Source organism: Salmo salar, chromosome 27 (genome assembly GCF_965601325.2).
Source record: "Salmo salar chromosome 27, fSalSal1, whole genome shotgun sequence".
Classification (NCBI taxonomy): Eukaryota; Metazoa; Chordata; class Actinopteri; order Salmoniformes; family Salmonidae; genus Salmo; species Salmo salar.
The window spans coordinates 34,329,498-34,348,560 of NC_138317.1; the positions used below are offsets into that span (position 1 = coordinate 34,329,498).

Genomic DNA, 19,063 nt, shown 5'->3' on the forward strand with positions numbered 1-19,063 from the left:
TAATGACAAAATGAAAGTATGCTTTACTTGCAGCTTCAAGGTTAATGTGAGGAGTAAACATAAAAGAAACACACACTGAAATACATTCTCTCCCTTCGTCGAGTTGGATTTAAATTAAATATGTCAATTCCAATCTCAATTTATTCCAAATACTTCTAGGATCGTAGTAAACATTCAAACATCCAGCAGCTTCTTATAATAGATGAATAAAGGAAAACATTTTGCTGCAATTTTCCCCACTGTTTTCATCATACAGGCCTACAATCAAGCTATTTCATACCTGCAATTTGACAGGGAAGTTGATGAAAACGGTCACGTAAAACAGAAAAACAATCTCTACCAACATGCTGTTTTTGGAACGTGCTTAGATTGAGATGCACCTCCTACCTCTGCCCATTGATATGGTACTGGTACTCCCTGTATAATAGCTTCATTCTTGTGTGGTTTTTATCTCATGTATTTATCTTCTTACCTAATTCTGTTGAGAAAGCTTGTAAGTAAGCATTTCACTGGAAGGTCTACACCCATTTTAAATCGGCACATGTGACAAATAACATGTCATTACCAATGCTGTTAAGAGTTCCTCTTCTGAGGGGCCCTACATTCACAATCACCACTGCATGTCCATAGGATCCTATTCGTTATGATCTAATGGAGTAGAGGACTAATGAACTCATTAACCATATGAGGGATGAGATAAGTCATGCATTATTTAAAGGCGGTGGGAAGGAAGGCAGAGGGGAAGGCTGAACCCAAGAGAGTCATCTAGTGTGCACTTCATAGCGCACCATTGAAGCGACACTGAGCCATAGGATAAGAACCACTATAGCCGCTCATTGACTGACAGACACTGCAGTGTCGTGTAGTCACCTCTCCCTGCAAGAACAATCCAGGTAGGATCCAACGGCTCAGACAGACTCAGAACAGTCACTGGTTTGAGGACTTGTGGTGTTTCTTCTTTTCTTAATTTTTCTTGTGTTTCCTCTTCTTGCTCTCACTGATGGAGGAGGAAGAGGAGGAGCTGTCAGAGGAAGAGGTAGCATCCTGCAGGAGCTGCTGCAGCTGTTGGATCCTGGAGAGGTAGGTGGGAGATGGGGTAGAGAGAGAGAGGTAGGTGGGAGATGGGGTAGAGAGAGAGAGTGGGGGGTGGGGGTTGGAGAGAGAGAGAGTGGGGGGTGGGAGATGGGGTAGAGAGAGTGAGGGGTGGGGGTTGGAGAGAGAGTGGGGTGGAGGTTGGAGAGAGAGAGAGAGTGGGGGGGTTGGAGAGAGAGAGAGTGGGGGGTGGGGGTTGGAGAGAGTGGGGGGTGGGGGTTGGAGAGAGAGAGAGTGGGGAGTGGGGGTTGGAGAGAGAGTGGGGGGTGGGGGTTGGAGAGAGAGAGAGAGAGTGAGTGGGGGTGGGGGTTGGAGAGAGAGAGAGTGGGAGATGGGGGAGAGAGAGAGAGTGGGAGATGGGGGAGAGAGAGAGTGGGGGGTGGGGGTTGGAGAGAGAGAGTGGGAGATGGGGGAGAGAGAGAGAGTGGGGGGTGGGGGTTGGAGAGAGAGAGAGTGGGAGATGGGGGAGAGAGAGAGAGTGGGAGATGGGGGAGAGAGAGAGAGTGGGAGATGGGGGAGAGAGAGAGTGGGGGGTGGGGGTTGGAGAGAGAGAGTGGGAGATGGGGGAGAGAGAGAGAGTGGGGGTGGGGGTTGGAGAGAGAGAGTGGGAGATGGGGTAGAGAGAGAGAGTGGGGGTGGGGGTTGGAGAGAGAGTGGGGGGGTTGGAGAGAGAGAGAGTGGGAGATGGGGTAGAGGGAGAGAGCAGGGGTGGGGGTTGGAGAGAGAGAGTGGGGGTGGGGGTTGGAGAGAGAGAGTGGGGGTGGGGGTTGGAGAGAGAGAGAGCAGGGGTGGGGGTTGGAGAGAGAGAGAGAGTGGGGGTGGGGGTTGGAGAGAGAGAGAGAGTGGGGGGTTGGAGAGAGAGAGTGGGGGTGGGGGTTGGAGAGAGAGAGAGGTAGGTGGGAGATGGGGTAGAGAGAGAGTGGGGGTGGGGTTGGAGAGAGAGAGTGGGGGGTGGGGGTTGGAGAGAGAGTGGGGGTGGGGGTTGGAGAGAGAGTGGGGGTGGGGGTTGGAGAGAGAGAGAGTGGGGGGTGGGGGTTGGAGAGAGAGAGAGGTAGGTGGGAGATGGGGTAGAGAGAGAGAGTGGGGGTGAGGGTTGGTGGGGGTTGGAGAGAGAGAGAGTGGGGGGTGGGGGTTGGAGAGAGAGAGAGTGGGGGGTGGGGGTTGGAGAGAGAGAGAGTGGGGGGTGGGGGTTAGAGAGATTGGGGGGTGGGGGTTGGAGAGAGAGAGAGTGGGGGTGGGGGTTGGAGAGAGAGAGAGGTAGGTGGGAGATGGGGTAGAGAGAGAGAGTGGGGGTGGGGGTTGGAGAGAGAGAGAGTGGGGGGTGGGGGTTGGAGAGAGAGAGAGAGTGGGGGTGGGGGTTGGAGAGAGAGAGAGGGGGGTGGGGGTTGGAGAGAGAGAGAGTGGGGGGTGGGGGTTGGAGAGACTGGGGGGTGGGGGTTGGAGAGAGAGAGAGTGGGGGGTGGGGGTTGGAGAGAGAGAGAGAGAGTGGGGGGTGGGGGTTGGAGAGAGAGAGAGAGTGGGAGATGGGGTAGAGAGAGAGAGCAGGGGTGGGGGTTGGAGAGAGAGAGTGGGGGTGGGGGTTGGAGAGAGAGAGAGGTAGGTGGGAGATGGGGTAGAAAGAGAGAGTGGGGGTGGGGGTTGGAGAGAGAGAGCAGGGGTGGGGGTTGGAGAGAGAGAGAGTGGGGGGTTGGAGAAAGAGAGTGGGGGGTGGGGGTTGGAGAGAGAGGTAGGTGGAGATGGGGTAGAGAGAGAGAGTGGGGGTGGGGTTGGAGAGAGAGAGTGGGGGGTGGGGGTTGGAGAGAGAGTGGGGGTGGGGGTTGGAGAGAGAGAGAGTGGGGGTGGGGGTTGGAGAGAGAGAGAGGTAGGTGGGAGATGGGGTAGAGAGAGAGAGTGGGGGTGGGGGTCGGAGAGAGAGAGAGTGGGGTGTGGGGGTTGGAGAGAGAGAGAGAGTGGGGGTGGGGGTTGGAGAGAGAGAGAGTGGGGGGTGGGGGTTGGAGAGAGAGAGAGTGGGGGGTGGGGGTTGGAGAGAGTGGGAGATGGGGGAGAGAGAGAGAGTGGGGGGTGGGGGCTGGAGAGAGAGAGAGTGGGGGGTGGAGGTTGGAGAGAGAGAGAGAGAGGGGGGTGGGGGTTGGAGAGAGAGAGAGAGAGAGTGGGGGGTGGAGGTTGGAGAGAGAGAGTGGGGGTGGGGGTTAGAGAGAGAGAGAGTGGGGGGGTGGAGAGAGTGGGGGGTGGGGGTTGGAGAGAGAGAGAGTGGGGGGTGGGGGTTGGAGAGAGAGAGTGGGGGGTGGGGGGAGACAGGGAGTGGAAGTTGGAGAGACAGAGGGGCTAGAAGGAGAGGGAAGAGAGTCAGATGGGTTAGAACCATTCGAGCAGAGGCAAGGTGTGAAACTGACACACAGTATCTTCTGTAAGGTGAAAAATATGTTTCATCAGACACACACAAACGTCATGTCCTCGTAACATCTGTGACTTTTTCCTCCAGAATCAGAAGCCATCTCAGATTTCCACTAATTCACTCAGAAGTGCCCCTGGTTGTGAATCAAGTATTTTATCAGCGTTTGTCAGCTGACAGCTGGTGAGTACTGAGTATGTGTCATATGGGGATTAGGATGGGCTAAAAGGTGTTTTCAGCTGGCGCTAAAGTGGGTCATAAGAGAGAGAGACCGAGTGAGAGAGAAACAGAGAGAACAAGACAAAGAGAGCGAGAGGGAGAGCGAGACCGAGAGAGCGAGAGGGAGAGAGCGAGAGTGAGAGAGCGAGAGAGCGAGAGGGAGACCGAGAGAGCGAGACCGAGAGAGCGACCGAGAGAGACAGAGAGAGCGAGAGAGAGAGTGAGACGGAGAGCGAAACAGAGAGAGCGAGAGGGAGACAAAGATAGGGAGACAGAGAGAGTGAGACAGAGAGAGCGAGACAGAGAGAGCGAGACAGAGAGAGCGAGACAGAGAGAGCGAGAGGGAGACCGAGAGAGACAGAGAGACCGAGAGAGAGACCGAGAGAGAGAGCGAGACAGAGAGCGAGACAGAGAGCGAGACAGAGAGCGAGACAGAGAGCAAGACAGAGAGCGAGACAGAGAGAGCGAGAGGGAGACGGAGAGAGCGAGAGGGAGACGGAGAGAGCGAGAGGGAGACGGAGAGAGCGAGAGGGAGACGGAGAGAGCGAGAGGGAGACGGAGAGAGCGAGAGGGAGACGGAGAGAGCTAGAGGGAGACGGAGAGAGCTAGAGGGAGACGGAGAGAGCGAGAGGGAGAGAGCGAGAGGGAGAGAGCGAGAGGGAGAGAGCGAGAGGGAGACGGAGAGAGCGAGAGGGAGAGAGCGAGAGGGAGAGAGCGAGAGGGAGACCAAGAGAGCGAGACGATGACAGAGAGAGCGAGAGGGAGACAGAGAGAGCGAGAGGGAGACAGAGAGAGCGAGAGGGAGACAGAGAGAGCGAGAGGGAGACAGAGCGAGCGAGAGGGAGACCGAGAGAGCGAGAGGGAGACCAAGAGAGCGAGACGATGACAGAGAGAGCGAGAGGGAGACAGAGAGAGCGAGAGGGAGACAGAGAGAGCGAGAGGGAGACAGAGAGAGCGAGAGGGAGACAGAGAGAGCGAGAGGGAGACAGAGAGAGCGAGCGAGAGGGAGACAGAGAGAGCGAGCGAGAGGGAGACAGAGAGCGAGAGGGAGACAGAGAGCGAGAGGGAGACAGAGGGCGAGAGGGAGACGGAGAGCGAGACGGAGAGCGAAAGGGAGAGTGAGACGGAGAGAGCTAGAGGGAGACCGAGAGAGCGAGAGGGAGAGCGAGAGAGTGAGAGGGAGACCAAGAGAGTGAGAGGGAGACCAAGAGAGCGAGAGGGAGACAGAGAGAGGGAGAGGGTGACCGAGAGAGAGACAGAGAGAGCGAGAGTGAGAGCGAGACGGAGAGCGAGAGGGAGACAGAGAGGGAGAGCGAGAGGGAGACGGAGAGCGAAAGGGAGAGTGAGACGGAGAGAGCTAGACGGAGACCGAGAGAGCGAGAGGGAGACAGAGAGAGGGAGACCGAGAGAGAGACAGAGAGACCGAGAGAGAGAGCGAGAGTGAGACCGAGACAGAGAGCGAGACGGAGAGCGAGAGGGAGACAGAGAGGGAGACAGAGAGCGAGAGGGAGACAGAGAGCGAGAGGGAGACAGAGAGCGAGAGGGAGACAGAGAGCGAGAGGGAGACAGAGAGCGAGACGGAGAGCGAAAGGGAGAGTGAGACGGAGAGAGCTAGAGGGAGACCGAGAGAGCGAGAGGGAGACCGAGAGAGCGAGAGGGAGACAGAGAGAGCGAGAGGGAGACCAAGAGAGCGAGAGGGAGACCAAGAGAGTGAGAGGGAGACCAAGAGAGCGAGAGGGAGACAGAGAGAGCGAGAGGGAGACAGAGAGAGCGAGAGGGAGACCAAGAGAGCGAGAGGGAGACCGAGAGAGCGAGAGGGAGACCGAGAGAGCGAGAGGGAGACAGAGAGAGGGAGAGGGAGACCGAGAGCGAGAGGGAGAGCGAGACGGAGAGAGCGAGAGGGAGACGGAGAGAGCGAGAGGGAGACAGAGAGAGCGAGATGGAGAGAGCGAGAGGGAGACCGAGAGAGCGAGAGGGAGACAGAGAGAGCGAGAGGGAGACAGAGAGAGCGAGAGGGAGACAGAGAGAGCGAGAGGGAGACAGAGAGAGCGAGAGGGAGACCAAGAGAGCGAGAGGGAGACCAAGAGAGCGAGAGGGAGACCAAGAGAGCGAGAGGGAGACAGAGAGAGGGAGACCGAGAGAGAGAGCGAGAGGGAGAGCGAGACGGAGAGAGCGAGAGGGAGACGGAGAGAGCGAGAGGGAGACAGAGAGAGCGAGATGGAGAGAGCGAGAGGGAGACCGAGAGAGCGAGAGGGAGACAGAGAGAGCGAGATGGAGAGAGCGAGAGGGAGACCGAGAGAGCGAGAGGGAGACAGAGAGAGCGAGAGGGAGACAGAGAGAGCGAGAGGGAGACAGAGAGAGCGAGAGGGAGACAGAGAGAGCGAGAGGGAGACCGAGAGAGCGAGGGAGACGGAGAGAGCGAGAGGGAGACCGAGAGAGCGAGGGAGATGGAGAGAGCGAGAGGGTGACGGAGAGAGCGAGACGGAGAGAGGGAGACCAAGAGAGCGAGACGGAGAGAGCGAGGGAAACAGAGAGAGCGAGAGGAAGACAGAGAGAGCGAGAGGGAGACAGAGTGAGCGAGAGGGAGACAGAGAGAGCGAGAGGGAGACCAAGAGAGCAAGAGGGAGACGGAGAGAGCAAGGGAAACAGTGAGAGCGAGAGGGAGACAGAGAGAGCGAGAGGGAGACAGAGAGAGCGAGAGCGAGAGGAAGACCGAGAGAGCGAGAGGGAGGCCGAGAGAGCGAGAGGGAGACCGAGAGAGCGAGAGGAAGGCCGAGAGAGCGAGAGCGAGAGGAAGACCGAGAGAGCGAGAGGGAGGCCGAGAGAGCGAGAGGGAGGCCGAGAGAGCGAGAGGGAGGCCGAGAGAGCGAGAGGGACACCGAGAGAGAGACAAAGAGCGAGACAGAGAGAGCTTATTTCAGGCAGCCAGCAGAGTAGCCAGCAATAAAAGATGAATATATCAAGAAACCCCAATGATCAAACAACTCAGAGACAGAGGCATCCCTGTTCTTTGATTAGGCCCAAACTTTACATTTCCATTGATTCGGTATGCTCAGAGAGAAACAAGAGCGCTTGTGCAAGTTGCAAGACACTGAAAACAACCCAAACTTCCTACACGGCGGTTCCCAAGCTTCATTAAGAATTCATCTGTGGAGCTGGAGGAGCATTGTTCTCGTCAACGTTGACATCATCCACCCAGAGGACAGTGAAGTAATCATTAGGTCTGTTCAAGGCAAGGACTCTGAGGCAGTGCAGAGTTAGCTCGTGGGTCCTTTGGCCAAGGCTATCTAGTGCACTAGAGCTCATTGGGCTCTGTCTACCACTGTCACATTTCACTCCGTCTCTCACATCATCATAACATTCATTTGATCAGCTCGTATGATCCTGTAGAACACACTCAGCCTCTGTCCTATCATACATCTCATGTTGCACTTTCATCAGTTCAGATGGCACTTTAAAACTTCTCCGTAGACATAACAGTTTTTAAACATACTTTTATTCACCAGTTTGATTAAGTGCTCTGACAGCTATCAGGATATGATCGATTTAATCTAATTAAATTAGGGCGTTGACTTCAGTGTGTCCTCCGATGACCCGGGGGGTGTGTCCTCCGATGACCCGGGGGGTGTGTCCTCCGATGACAGCCTTTTATTTCACATTACTGGGTTGTTATTCTTCTTCTGTGCTAAAAGGCTCTCAATGAATAATAAACTATTCTGATTGAAACAGTTGGAAAATGAAAGGGATCGTTCACTCTAATGACAAACTTACTGGAACTAACTGGAAAGTAACAGTCTACAGAAGCTGATGATCGCCACAGCACAGCATCAGCATTGTTGGGAGAAAAACAAAAAGAATAGTTAAGTTCCCTGTGACCGTGCTGCAAAATTGCTTGTCTGAATTGATGTAACAAAGACAAGTTACAGAAGAACTGTCCTTTAAAAAGACCCCTATGCACAGTATACAGTCCAGACTACCTTAACGATGGTCAACTCCAAACAGCAGAGAAGGAGACATCTATCCAACAGATTTCTGATAATAAAACCAGAAGGTAATTACCTTGTTTCTTTTCCATTCTGTTTGTTTTCTCTGATCATGTCGTACATTGGGTCTTTGTGTGCCTACAAGAAATAGATGGTTTAGGTACTTATTTACAAAATGTACAGGATAACACACATTGCAAACACTCCAATGATAACCAGCATGGCAAGATAAAACGCCATTCAGCCACCACTCTTAGGCAACATTATTTCCCCCATTCAACACTCTCCTCTGCCACATCAGCATTTTTAAATCCGGTTGTTGTATCACAATGGAATGGATGAAAATATGATACGCTTGCACTTATGTTAATCATTGCAGTGGCATCGTAGCAAACAGGGCTACAGGACAACTGCACTGTGTGAATCTGCTGAGTCCAGAAGCATCCAGCTGCAGAGGATAGAGATGCTGGTTGCATCCCAAATGCCACACGTTTCCCAATGTAGTGCACTACTTTTGACCAAAGCCCTATGGGCCCTGGTCAAAAGTAGTGGACAAATGGGGAAAAGGGTGTGATTTGTGACGTACCCTTACTGTATCCAGTTGCATCAAGCAAGCATGCTCATGGTTCAAGGCAGGCAGGCACCTAGACCTCCCCTTGGGTTATGGTTGGGACCAGAAGCAGACGTCCCCACGAGGTTATAGTTGGGACCAGGAGCAGACGTCCCCACAAGGTTATGGTTGGGACCAGGAGCAGACGTCCCCACGAGGTTATGGTTGGGACCAGGAGCAGACGTCCCCACAAGGTTATGGTTGGGACCAGGAGCAGACGTCCCCACAAGGTTATGGTTGGGACCAGGAGCAGACGTCCCCACAAGGTTATGGTTGGGACCAGGAGCAGACGTCCCCACAAGGTTATGGTTGGGACCAGGAGCTGACGTCCCCACAAGGTTATGGTTGGGACCAAGAGCAGACGTCCCCACGAGGTTATGGTTGGGACCAGGAGCAGACGTCCCCACAAGGTTATGGTTGGGACCAGGAGCAGACGTCCCCACGAGGTTATGGTTGGGACCAAGAGCAGACGTCCCCACGAGGTTATGGTTGGGACCAGGAGCAGACGTCCCCACAAGGTTATGGTTGGGACCAAGAGCAGACATCCCCACAAGGTTATGGTTGGGACAGGACCAATCCTAGTGCAAATCCTAGTCCTAGGGACCCATTTTTTGGTTTGAGACCAGCAGTAACACATTTTATTCAACTAGTCAGAAGGCTTGATGATTAGTTGAAATAATCTCTTGTGGGCAGATTAGGTAAACATAAACGGTACTGTATATCTGTCTTTATACTATGGGCACCAATATCTAACGAGCAGCAATAGTTCTGGTGCTTAGGGTTTTCATCTTTGATTATTTGGACAAACCACGATTTCACAGGTGTGTAGCATCTTTCGCGTTTCGGAAGGGTAGGGGACAATTCAGCCCACAGGAAGGGTAGGGGGCAATTCAGACCACAGGAAGGGTAGGGGCCAATTCAGCCCACAGGAAGGGTAGGGGACTATTCAGCACACAGGAAGGGTAGGGGCCAATTCAGCTCACAGGAAGGGTAGGGGCCAATTCAGCTCACAGGAAGGGTAGGGGACTATTCAGCCCACAGGAAGGGTAGGGGACAATTCAGCCCACAGGAAGGGTAGGGGACTATTCAGCCCACAGGAAGGGTAGGGAACAATTCAGCCCACAGGAAGGGTAGGGGCCAATTCAGCTCACAGGAAGGGTAGGGGACAATTCAGCTCACAGGAAGGGTAGGGGACTATTCAGCCCACAGGAAGGGTAGGGGACTATTCAGCCCACAGGAAGGGTAGGGGACAATTCAGCCCACAGGAAGGGTAGGGGACAATTCAGCTCACAGGAAGGGTAGGGGCCTATTCAGCCCACAGGAAGGGTAGGGAACAATTCAGCCCACAGGAAGGGTAGGGGCCAATTCAGCCCACAGGAAGGGTAGGGGCCAATTCAGCCCACAGGAAGGGTAGGGGACTATTCAGCCCACAGGAAGGGTAGGGGCCAATTCAGCTCACAGGAAGGGTAGGGGACAATTCAGCTCACAGGAAGGGTAGGGGACTATTCAGCCCACAGGAAGGGTAGGGGACAATTCAGCCCACAGAAAAGGTAGGGGACTATTCAGCCCACAGGAAGGGTAGGGGACTATTCAGCCCACAGGAAGGGTAGGGGACTATTCAGCCCACAGGAAGGGTAGGGGCCAATTCAGCCCATAGGAGGGGTAGGGGGCAATTCAGCTCATAGGAGGGGTAGGGGGCAATTCAGCTCACAGGAAGGGTAGGGGCCTATTCAGCCCACAGGAAGGGTAGGGGGCAATTCAGCCCACAGGAAGTGTAGGGGCCAATTCAGCCCACAGGAAGGGTAGGGGCCAATTCAGCTCACAGGAAGGGTAGGGGACAATTCAGCTCACAGGAAGGGTAGGGGACTATTCAGCCCACAGGAAGGGTAGGGGACTATTCAGCCCACAGGAAGGGTAGGGGACAATTCAGCCCACAGGAAGGGTAGGGGACAATTCAGCCCACAGGAAGGGTAGGGGCCAATTCAGCTCACAGGAAGGGTAGGGGCCTATTCAGCCCACAGGAAGGGTAGGGGACAATTCAGCCCACAGGAAGGGTAGGGGCCAATTCAGCCCACAGGAAGGGTAGGGGCCAATTCAGCCCACAGGAAGGGTAGGGAACCTATTCAGCCCACAGGAAGGGTAGGGGCCAATTCAGCTCACAGGAAGGGTAGGGGACAATTCAGCTCACAGGAAGGGTAGGGGACTATTCAGCCCACAGGAAGGGTAGGGGACAATTCAGCCCACAGAAAGGGTAGGGGACTATTCAGCCCACAGGAAGGGTAGGGGACTATTCAGCCCACAGGAAGGGTAGGGGACAATTCAGCCCACAGGAAGGGTAGGGGCCAATTCAGCTCATAGGAGGGGTAGGGGGCAATTCAGCTCACAGGAAGGGTAGGGACTATTCAGCCCACAGGAAGGGTAGGGGACAATTAAGCCCACAGGAAGGGTAGGGGACAATTCAGCCCACAGGAAGGGTAGGGGACAATTCAGCCCACAGGAAGGGTAGGGGACAATTCAGCCCACAGGAAGGGTAGGGGACAATTCAGCCCACAGGAAGGGTAGGGGACTATTCAGCCCACAGGAAGGTTAGGGGACTATTCAGCCCACAGGAAGGGTAGGGGACAATTCAGCCCACAGGAAGGGTAAGGGGACAATTCAGCCCACAGGAAGGGTAAGGGACTATTCAGCCCACAGGAAGGGTAGGGGACAATTCAGCCCACAGGAAGGGTAGGGGTCAATTCAGCTAACAGGAAGGGTAGGGGACAATTGAGCTCACAGGAAGGGTAGGGAACAATTCAGCTCACAGGAAGGGTAGGGGACAATTCAGCCCACAGGAAGGGTAGGGGACAATTCAGCCCACAGGAAGGGTAGGGGACAATTCAGCCCACAGGAAGGGTAGGGGACAATTCAGCCCACAGGAAGGGTAGGGGCCAATTCAGCCCACAGGAAGGGTAGGGGACAATTCAGCCCACAGGAAGGGTAGGGGACAATTCAGCCCACAGGAAGGGTAGGGGTCAATTCAGCTCACAGGAAGGGTAGGGGACAATTGAGCTCACAGGAAGGGTAGGGAACAATTCAGCTCACAGGAAGGGTAGGGCACAATTCAGCTCACAGGAAGGGTAGGGGACAATTCAGCTCACAGGAAGGGTAGGGGACTATTCAGCCCACAGGAAGGGTAGGGGACAATTCAGCCCACAGGAAGGGTAGGGGACTATTCAGCCCACAGGAAGGGTAGGGGACTATTCAGCCCACAGGAAGGGTAGGGGACAATTCAGCCCACAGGAAGGGTAGGGGCCAATTCAGCTCACAGGAAGGGTAGGGGACTATTCAGCCCACAGGAAGGGTAGGGGACTATTCAGCCCACAGGAAGGGTAGGGGTCAATTCAGCCCACAGGAAGGGTAGGGGACTATTCAGCCCACAGGAAGGGTAGGGGCCAATTCAGCCCACAGGAAGGGTAGGGGACTATTCAGCCCACAGGAAGGATAGGGGACAATTCAGCCCACAGGAAGGGTAGGCGACAATTCAGCTCACAGGAAGGGTAGGGGACAATTCAGATTCAGCTCACAGGAAGGGTAGGGGACAATTCAGCTCACAGGAAGGGTAGGGGGCTATTCAACGCACAGGAAGGGTAGGGGACAATTCAGCCCACAGGAAGGGTAGGGGACTATTCAGCCCACAGGAAGGGTAGGGGACTATTCAGCCCACAGGAAGGGTAGGGGACTATTCAGCCCACAGGAAGGGTAGGGGACAATTCAGCCCACAGGAAGGGTAGGGGCCAATTCAGCTCACAGGAAGGGTAGGGGCCTATTCAGCCCACAGGAAGGGTAGGGGACAATTCAGCCCACAGGAAGGGTAGGGGCCAATTCAGCCCACAGGAAGGGTAGGGGCCAATTCAGCCCACAGGAAGGGTAGGGGCCTATTCAGCCCACAGGAAGGGTAGGGGCCAATTCAGCTCACAGGAAGGGTAGGGGACTATTCAGCCCACAGGAAGGGTAGGGGACAATTCAGCCCACAGAAAGGGTAGGGGACTATTCAGCCCACAGGAAGGGTAGGGGACTATTCAGCCCACAGGAAGGGTAGGGGACAATTCAGCCCACAGGAAGGGTAGGGGACAATTCAGCTCATAGGAGGGGTAGGGGGCAATTCAGCTCACAGGAAGGGTAGGGGACTATTCAGCCCACAGGAAGGGTAGGGGACAATTCAGCCCACAGGAAGGGTAGGGGACAATTCAGCCCACAGGAAGGGTAGGGGCCAATTCAGCCCACAGGAAGGGTAGGGGACAATTCAGCCCACAGGAAGGGTAGGGGACAATTCAGCCCACAGGAAGGGTAGGGGACTATTCAGCCCACAGGAAGGGTAGGGGACAATTCAGCCCACAGGAAGGGTAGGGGACAATTCAGCCCACAGGAAGGGTAAGGGGACAATTCAGCCCACAGGAAGGGTAAGGGACTATTCAGCCCACAGGAAGGGTAGGGGACTTTTCAGCCCACAGGAAGGGTAGGGGTCAATTCAGCTAACAGGAAGGGTAGGGGACAATTGAGCTCACAGGAAGGGTAGGGAACAATTCAGCTCACAGGAAGGGTAGGGGACAATTCAGCCCACAGGAAGGGTAGGGGACAATTCAGCCCACAGGAAGGGTAGGGGACAATTCAGCCCACAGGAAGGGTAGGGGACAATTCAGCCCACAGGAAGGGTAGGGGCCAATTCAGCCCACAGGAAGGGTAGGGGACAATTCAGCCCACAGGAAGGGTAGGGGACAATTCAGCCCACAGGAAGGGTAGGGGTCAATTCAGCTCACAGGAAGGGTAGGGGACAATTGAGCTCACAGGAAGGGTAGGGAACAATTCAGCTCACAGGAAGGGTAGGGGACAATTCAGCTCACAGGAAGGGTAGGGGACAATTCAGCCCACAGGAAGGGTAGGGGTCAATTCAGCCCACAGGAAGGGTAGGGGACTATTCAGCCCACAGGAAGGGTAGGGGACTATTCAGCCCACAGGAAGGGTAGGGGACAATTCAGCCCACAGGAAGGGTAGGGGCCAATTCAGCTCACAGGAAGGGTAGGGGACTATTCAGCCCACAGGAAGGGTAGGGGACTATTCAGCCCACAGGAAGGGTAGGGGTCAATTCAGCCCACAGGAAGGGTAGGGGACTATTCAGCCCACAGGAAGGGTAGGGGCCAATTCAGCCCACAGGAAGGGTAGGGGACTATTCAGCCCACAGGAAGGATAGGGGACAATTCAGCCCACAGGAAGGGTAGGGGACAATTCAGCTCACAGGAAGGGTAGGGGACAATTCAGATTCAGCTCACAGGAAGGGTAGGGGACAATTCAGCTCACAGGAAGGGTAGGGGGCTATTCAACGCACAGGAAGGGTAGGGGACAATTCAGCCCACAGGAAGGGTAGGGGACTATTCAGCCCACAGGAAGGGTAGGGGACAATTCAGCCCACAGGAAGGGTAGGGGACAATTCAGCCCACAGGAAGGGTAGGGGACAATTCAGCCCACAGGAAGGGTAGGGGACAATTCAAAATCAAATCAAAATCAAATTAATTTTTATATAGCCCTTCGTACATCAGCTGATATTCTCAAAGTTCTGTACAGAAACCCAGCCTAAAACCCCAAACAGCAAGCAAAGCATGTGAAAGAAGCACGGTGGCTAGGAAAAACTCCCTAGGAAAAACTCCCTAGAAAGGCCAAAAACCTAGGAAGAAACCTAGAGAGGAACCAGGCTATGAGGGGTGGCCAGTCCTCTTCTGGCTGTGCAGGGTGGATATTATAACATTCAGCCCACAGGAAGGGTAGGGGACAATTCAGCCCACAGGAAGGGTAGGGGGTAATTCAGCCCACAGGAAGGGTAGGGGACTATTTAGCCCACAGGAAGGGTAGGGGACTATTCAGCCCACAGGAAGGGTAGGGGTCAATTCAGCTCACAGGAAGGGTAGGGGACAATTGAGCTCACAGGAAGGGTAGGGAACAATTCAGCTCACAGGAAGGGTAGGGGACAATTCAGCCCACAGGAAGTGTAGGGGAAAATTCAGCCCACAGGAAGGGTAGGGAACAATCCGGCCCATAGACTTGCCAGTAACTTGCAAAGAGAGAGGGTGGAGCTCCTCGTTCTAGCATCTCTTAACACGTAGAGTGAGGGAAAAAAGTATTTGATCCCCTGCTGATTTTGTACGTTTGCCCACTGACAAAGAAATGATCAGTCTATAATTTTAATGGTAGGTTGATTTGAACAGTGAGAGACAGAATAACAACAAAAAAATCCAGAAAAACACATGTCAAAAATGTTATAAATTGATTTGCATTTTAATGAGGAAAATAAGTATTTGACCCCCTCTCAATCAGAAAGATTTCTGGCTCCCAGGTGTCTTTTATACAGGTAATGAGCTGAGATTAGGAGCACACTCTTAAAGGGAGTGCTCCTAATCTCAGTTTGTTACCTGTATAAAAGACACCTGTCCACAGAAGCAATCAATCAATCAGATTCTAAACTCTCCACCGTGGCCAAGACCAAAGAGCTCTCCAAGGATGTCAGGGACAAGATTGTAGACCTACACAAGGCTGGAATGGGCTACAAGACCATCACCAAGCAGCTTGGTGAGAAGGTGACAACAGTTGGAGCGATTATTCGCAAATGGAAGCAACACAAAAGCACTGTCAATCTCCCTTGGCCTGGGGCTCCATGCAAGATCTCACCTCGTGGAGTTGCAATGATCATGAGAATGGTGAGGAATCAGCCCAGAACTACACGGGAGGATCTTGTCAATGATCTCAAGGCAGCTGGGACCATAGTCACCAAGAAAACAATTGGTAACACACTACGCCGTGAAGGACTGAAATCCTGCAGCGCCCGCAAGGTCCCCCTGCTCAAGAAAGCACATATACATGCCCGTCTGAAGTTTGCCAATGAACATCTGAATGATTCAGAGGACAACTGGGTGAAAGTGTTGTGGTCAGATGAGACCAAAATGGAGCTCTTTGGCATCAACTCAACTCGCCGTGTTTGGAGGAGGAATGCTGCCTATGACCCCATGAACACCATCCCCACCGTCAAACATGGAGGTAGAAACATTATGCTTTGGAGGTGTTTTTCTGCTAAGGGGACAGGACAACATCACCGCATCAAAGGGACGATGGACGGGGCCATGTACCGTCAAATCTTGGGTGAGAACCTTCTTCCCCTCAGCCAGGGCATTGAAAATGGGTCGTGGATGGATATTCCAGCATGACAATGACCCAAAACACATGGCCAAGGCAACAAAGGAGTGGCTCAAGAAGAAGCACATTAAGGTCCTGGAGTGGCCTAGCCAGTCTCCAGACCTTAATCCCATAGAAAATCTGTGGAGGGATCTGAAGGTTCGAGTTGCCAAACGTCAGCCTCGAAACCTTTTTCCCCTCACTGTATGGACCCAGAACTTCATTGAGCAGCTGACCAATTACACAAGACTTTAGTTCTGGGTTAACCGAGATGAGTTGAAAGATGGAGGAGACTCACCACTCTGAACTGCTCCAGCTTCTGGTTTCCTTTGATGAAGAAGGGACACTCTCGGTCCCCCGTCCTGTGTCCATAACGCTTGCATCTCCAACTTGCACAAGGGAGAAGTGTCATGTTGGTACTTGGTACCACAAGCACACTCCCTCCTGCTCTCTAAGAAATCACCCAAACAAGCTAGTGTTGGAACGTGAAAGATTCATATACACCTGTTTATCACTTAGCCTATATCTAAACGCAATTCAAAATCAAAAGGAATAAATATTCAAACATTTTCCCAAAGTATTATCTGGAACAGATAAGGCTTTGTAATTCCACAGGAATTTAGACTAACCTAGTACGCTTTATCAAGAACACGAGTGGGGGGGGACAGCCTTTGTTCTTTGAGGGACAAGCAGAATAGATGTGAATCTCTGCTACACCGACGTGACCCTGAGCTCATTCAAAAGGGATGGGTCTATCAAGCTAAGCCTAGAGTGTGTCCCAAACGCCACTTAATTCCCTATATAGTGCAATTATTTTGACCAGAGCCCGATGAGTGTACCATGTACCCTAATCAAAAGATATGCACTAGATAGGGAATAGGGTGCCATTTGAGACGAACACATAGCCACTCTCCTGTCTCTCTCAGTGGGGTTGAATTTAAGTGATAGTACTGAGAGGATAAGGGCCAGGACTATCCAGTGGTGAAGACAACTTTCTTTGTCTTTCTGCTATATTTCAATAGAGCGCCATACATGACCACATAAGCATGGATGGACCTCTGCCCATTTCAAACTGTACATTTTCTAGATCTGTGATAGTGACCCACTTATAAAGGAGTGTCTATTTAATCCCAGTCAGTCGCAGAAGCACTACGTTTTTTAAGGTTATTTCACATCAGTGTGCTGTAGATGAAGGAGGACGAGGAGATGAAGGACGAGGAGAGGAAGGACGAGGAGATGAAGGACGAGGAGAGGAAGGACGAGGAGAGGAAGGACGAGGAGAGGAAGGACGAGGAGAGGAGAGGAAGGACGAGGAAAGGAAGGAGGACGAGGAAAGGAAGGAGGACGAGGAGATGAAGGACGAGAGGAAGGGCGAGGAGATGAAGGACGAGGAGAGGAAGGACGAGGAGAGGAGAGGAAGGACGAGGAGAGGAAGGAGGACGAGGAGAGGAAGGAGGACGAGGAGATGAAGGACGAGAGGAAGGGCGAGGAGATGAAGGACGAGGAGAGGAAGGATGAGGAGAGGAAGCCACTTTAGACTATTGAGATGCACCCTAAAATGTAGGTATCACAGGAGGTTGGTGGCACCTTAATTGGGGAGGACGGGCTCGTGGTAAAGGCTGGAGCGGAATCAGTGGAATGGTATCAAATATATCAAACACATGGTTTCCAGGTCTTTGATGCCATTACATTTGCTTCGTTCCAGACATTATTGTGAGCTTTCCTCCCCTGGTAGGTATGCATCCCAAATGGAACCCTTTTCACTATATAATGCAGAGGAAGGCCCAATTTTTCTTTAAAGACTTCAGTCACCCAAGTTATAGACTGTTCTCCCTGCTACCGCACGGCAAGCGGTACTGGAGCGTCAAGTCTAGGACCAAAAGGCTCCATAAGAGCTTCTACCCCCAAGCCATAAGACTGCTGAACAACTAATCAAATGGCCATCCGGACTATTTACATTGACACCCCTTTGTTTTTACACTGCTGCTACTCACTGTTTATTATCTATGCATAGTCACTTTACCCCTACCTGCATGATCAAATGACCTTGACTAACCTGTACCCCTGCACATTGACTCGGTACCCCCTGTATAGAGCCTCGCTATTTTATTGTGTTACTTATTATTTTATTTTTTACTTTGTTAATTTGGTAAATATTTTCTTAACTCTATTTCTTGAACTACATTTTTGGTTAAGGGCTTGTAAGTAAGCATTTCACGGTAAGGTCTACACCTGTTGTAGTCATGCATGTGACAAATAACAGGTGATTACTTTTGAGCAGGGCCCAGGGTGCCACATAACGACCCTGTGTTTCTACTCACACTGCATTACTTTCACCTCCTTCCCCAGAGGCATCCACAGCCCCTTGGTGGGGGCGTGAGCCAGGAAGTCTCAAACATCCTCATTTCCTGGATCAGCAGGAATATAGTCCTCTGGTTTGTACTCCTCTTCCTAAAAAAACAGCCCCTGTGTTTCAAGTAGATGCAAGATGACACATATTCCAGTTTCCATAGTAATCCCTTTACTGATAGAGGAGCTGTAGCTAGCTAGCTATCACAGTCATGATTTACCTGGCAGTGAGCGGTCATAATGACCTGCCCTTACTATACCTTAATGAATCCAGGAGGTTTTTCATAACTGCATAGAGGGGAAAAGAAAACAATGGTGGTGAGAATAAATATGATAATATACTTTGTGTTTAGGTAGGTACCCCTGTTCAAGTGGGATATTTACCAGTCAGGGGCAAAGCACCATGTAGAGCCATGCTACAGAACCGATCTAGTTAAATTGTCTTTGCTAAAAGCTACAGTAATTTAACAATGATAGGCAGCGTTTCTTGCTAAATCACAAGGCCGATCAACTACACTGATATGTTTTATTAATCCACAAGTTCGATACCACTGAAGCACGTGTGGTTTACTTACAACGTCTCTACATGCTTCAGCTTTTGCACTTCTTGGTTCAGTTTTGTCGCTTGTTTCTTGAGTTTTTCCACATCGTGTTTTGATTCCTTGTGCCTTTTGCGGTCCCCTCTGTCCTCCGAGTATAGCGATCTCTTTCGACTAGACATTGCAACGAAATTGGATGACTGTGTTCATAAAATAAACCTTTAATTTCAGTTTGATACTATTTCTCTAACACCAATACATTCGGGACAAGCTAAATAGGGACATTTGTCTCTTAACTCTACGTAGTTATTTTCTGCTTCTGATTGCGCATGCCATCGCCGACTACATGTCAAAGGGAATGGAGCATGTCTGGTCCCACTTGAGGCTGTTTTCACCCTGGTTTTAATATCTATGCCGGGTTTGTGCAGATGTTTATTTGCGTAATCATATACAGCCAGGACTATACTTTGAATAAAAAGGTGAGGTATGTAGTGGTTTATAAAGTATTCATACTGTTCCCTTTTGAGTTTTATTGCAGTTACCCGAGAGTATTTCCAGCTACCAACTGTACAATCAACTCTATAATGTGCTTATAAACAGTATATATGTAGAAGTATTAAAGGGGCAGCCCGGGATAGACACATCCATTTTTGGACTCTTTAAGGAATGATATATAGTC

The 19,063-nt window shown here is 52.2% G+C and overlaps 1 pseudogene; it reads right to left on the reverse strand.

The window, feature by feature from the left end:
* LOC106588929 (retinitis pigmentosa 9 protein homolog) lies at positions 1–18,790 on the reverse strand (annotated as a pseudogene).
* Between the last annotated feature and the right edge of the window lie 273 nt (positions 18,791–19,063).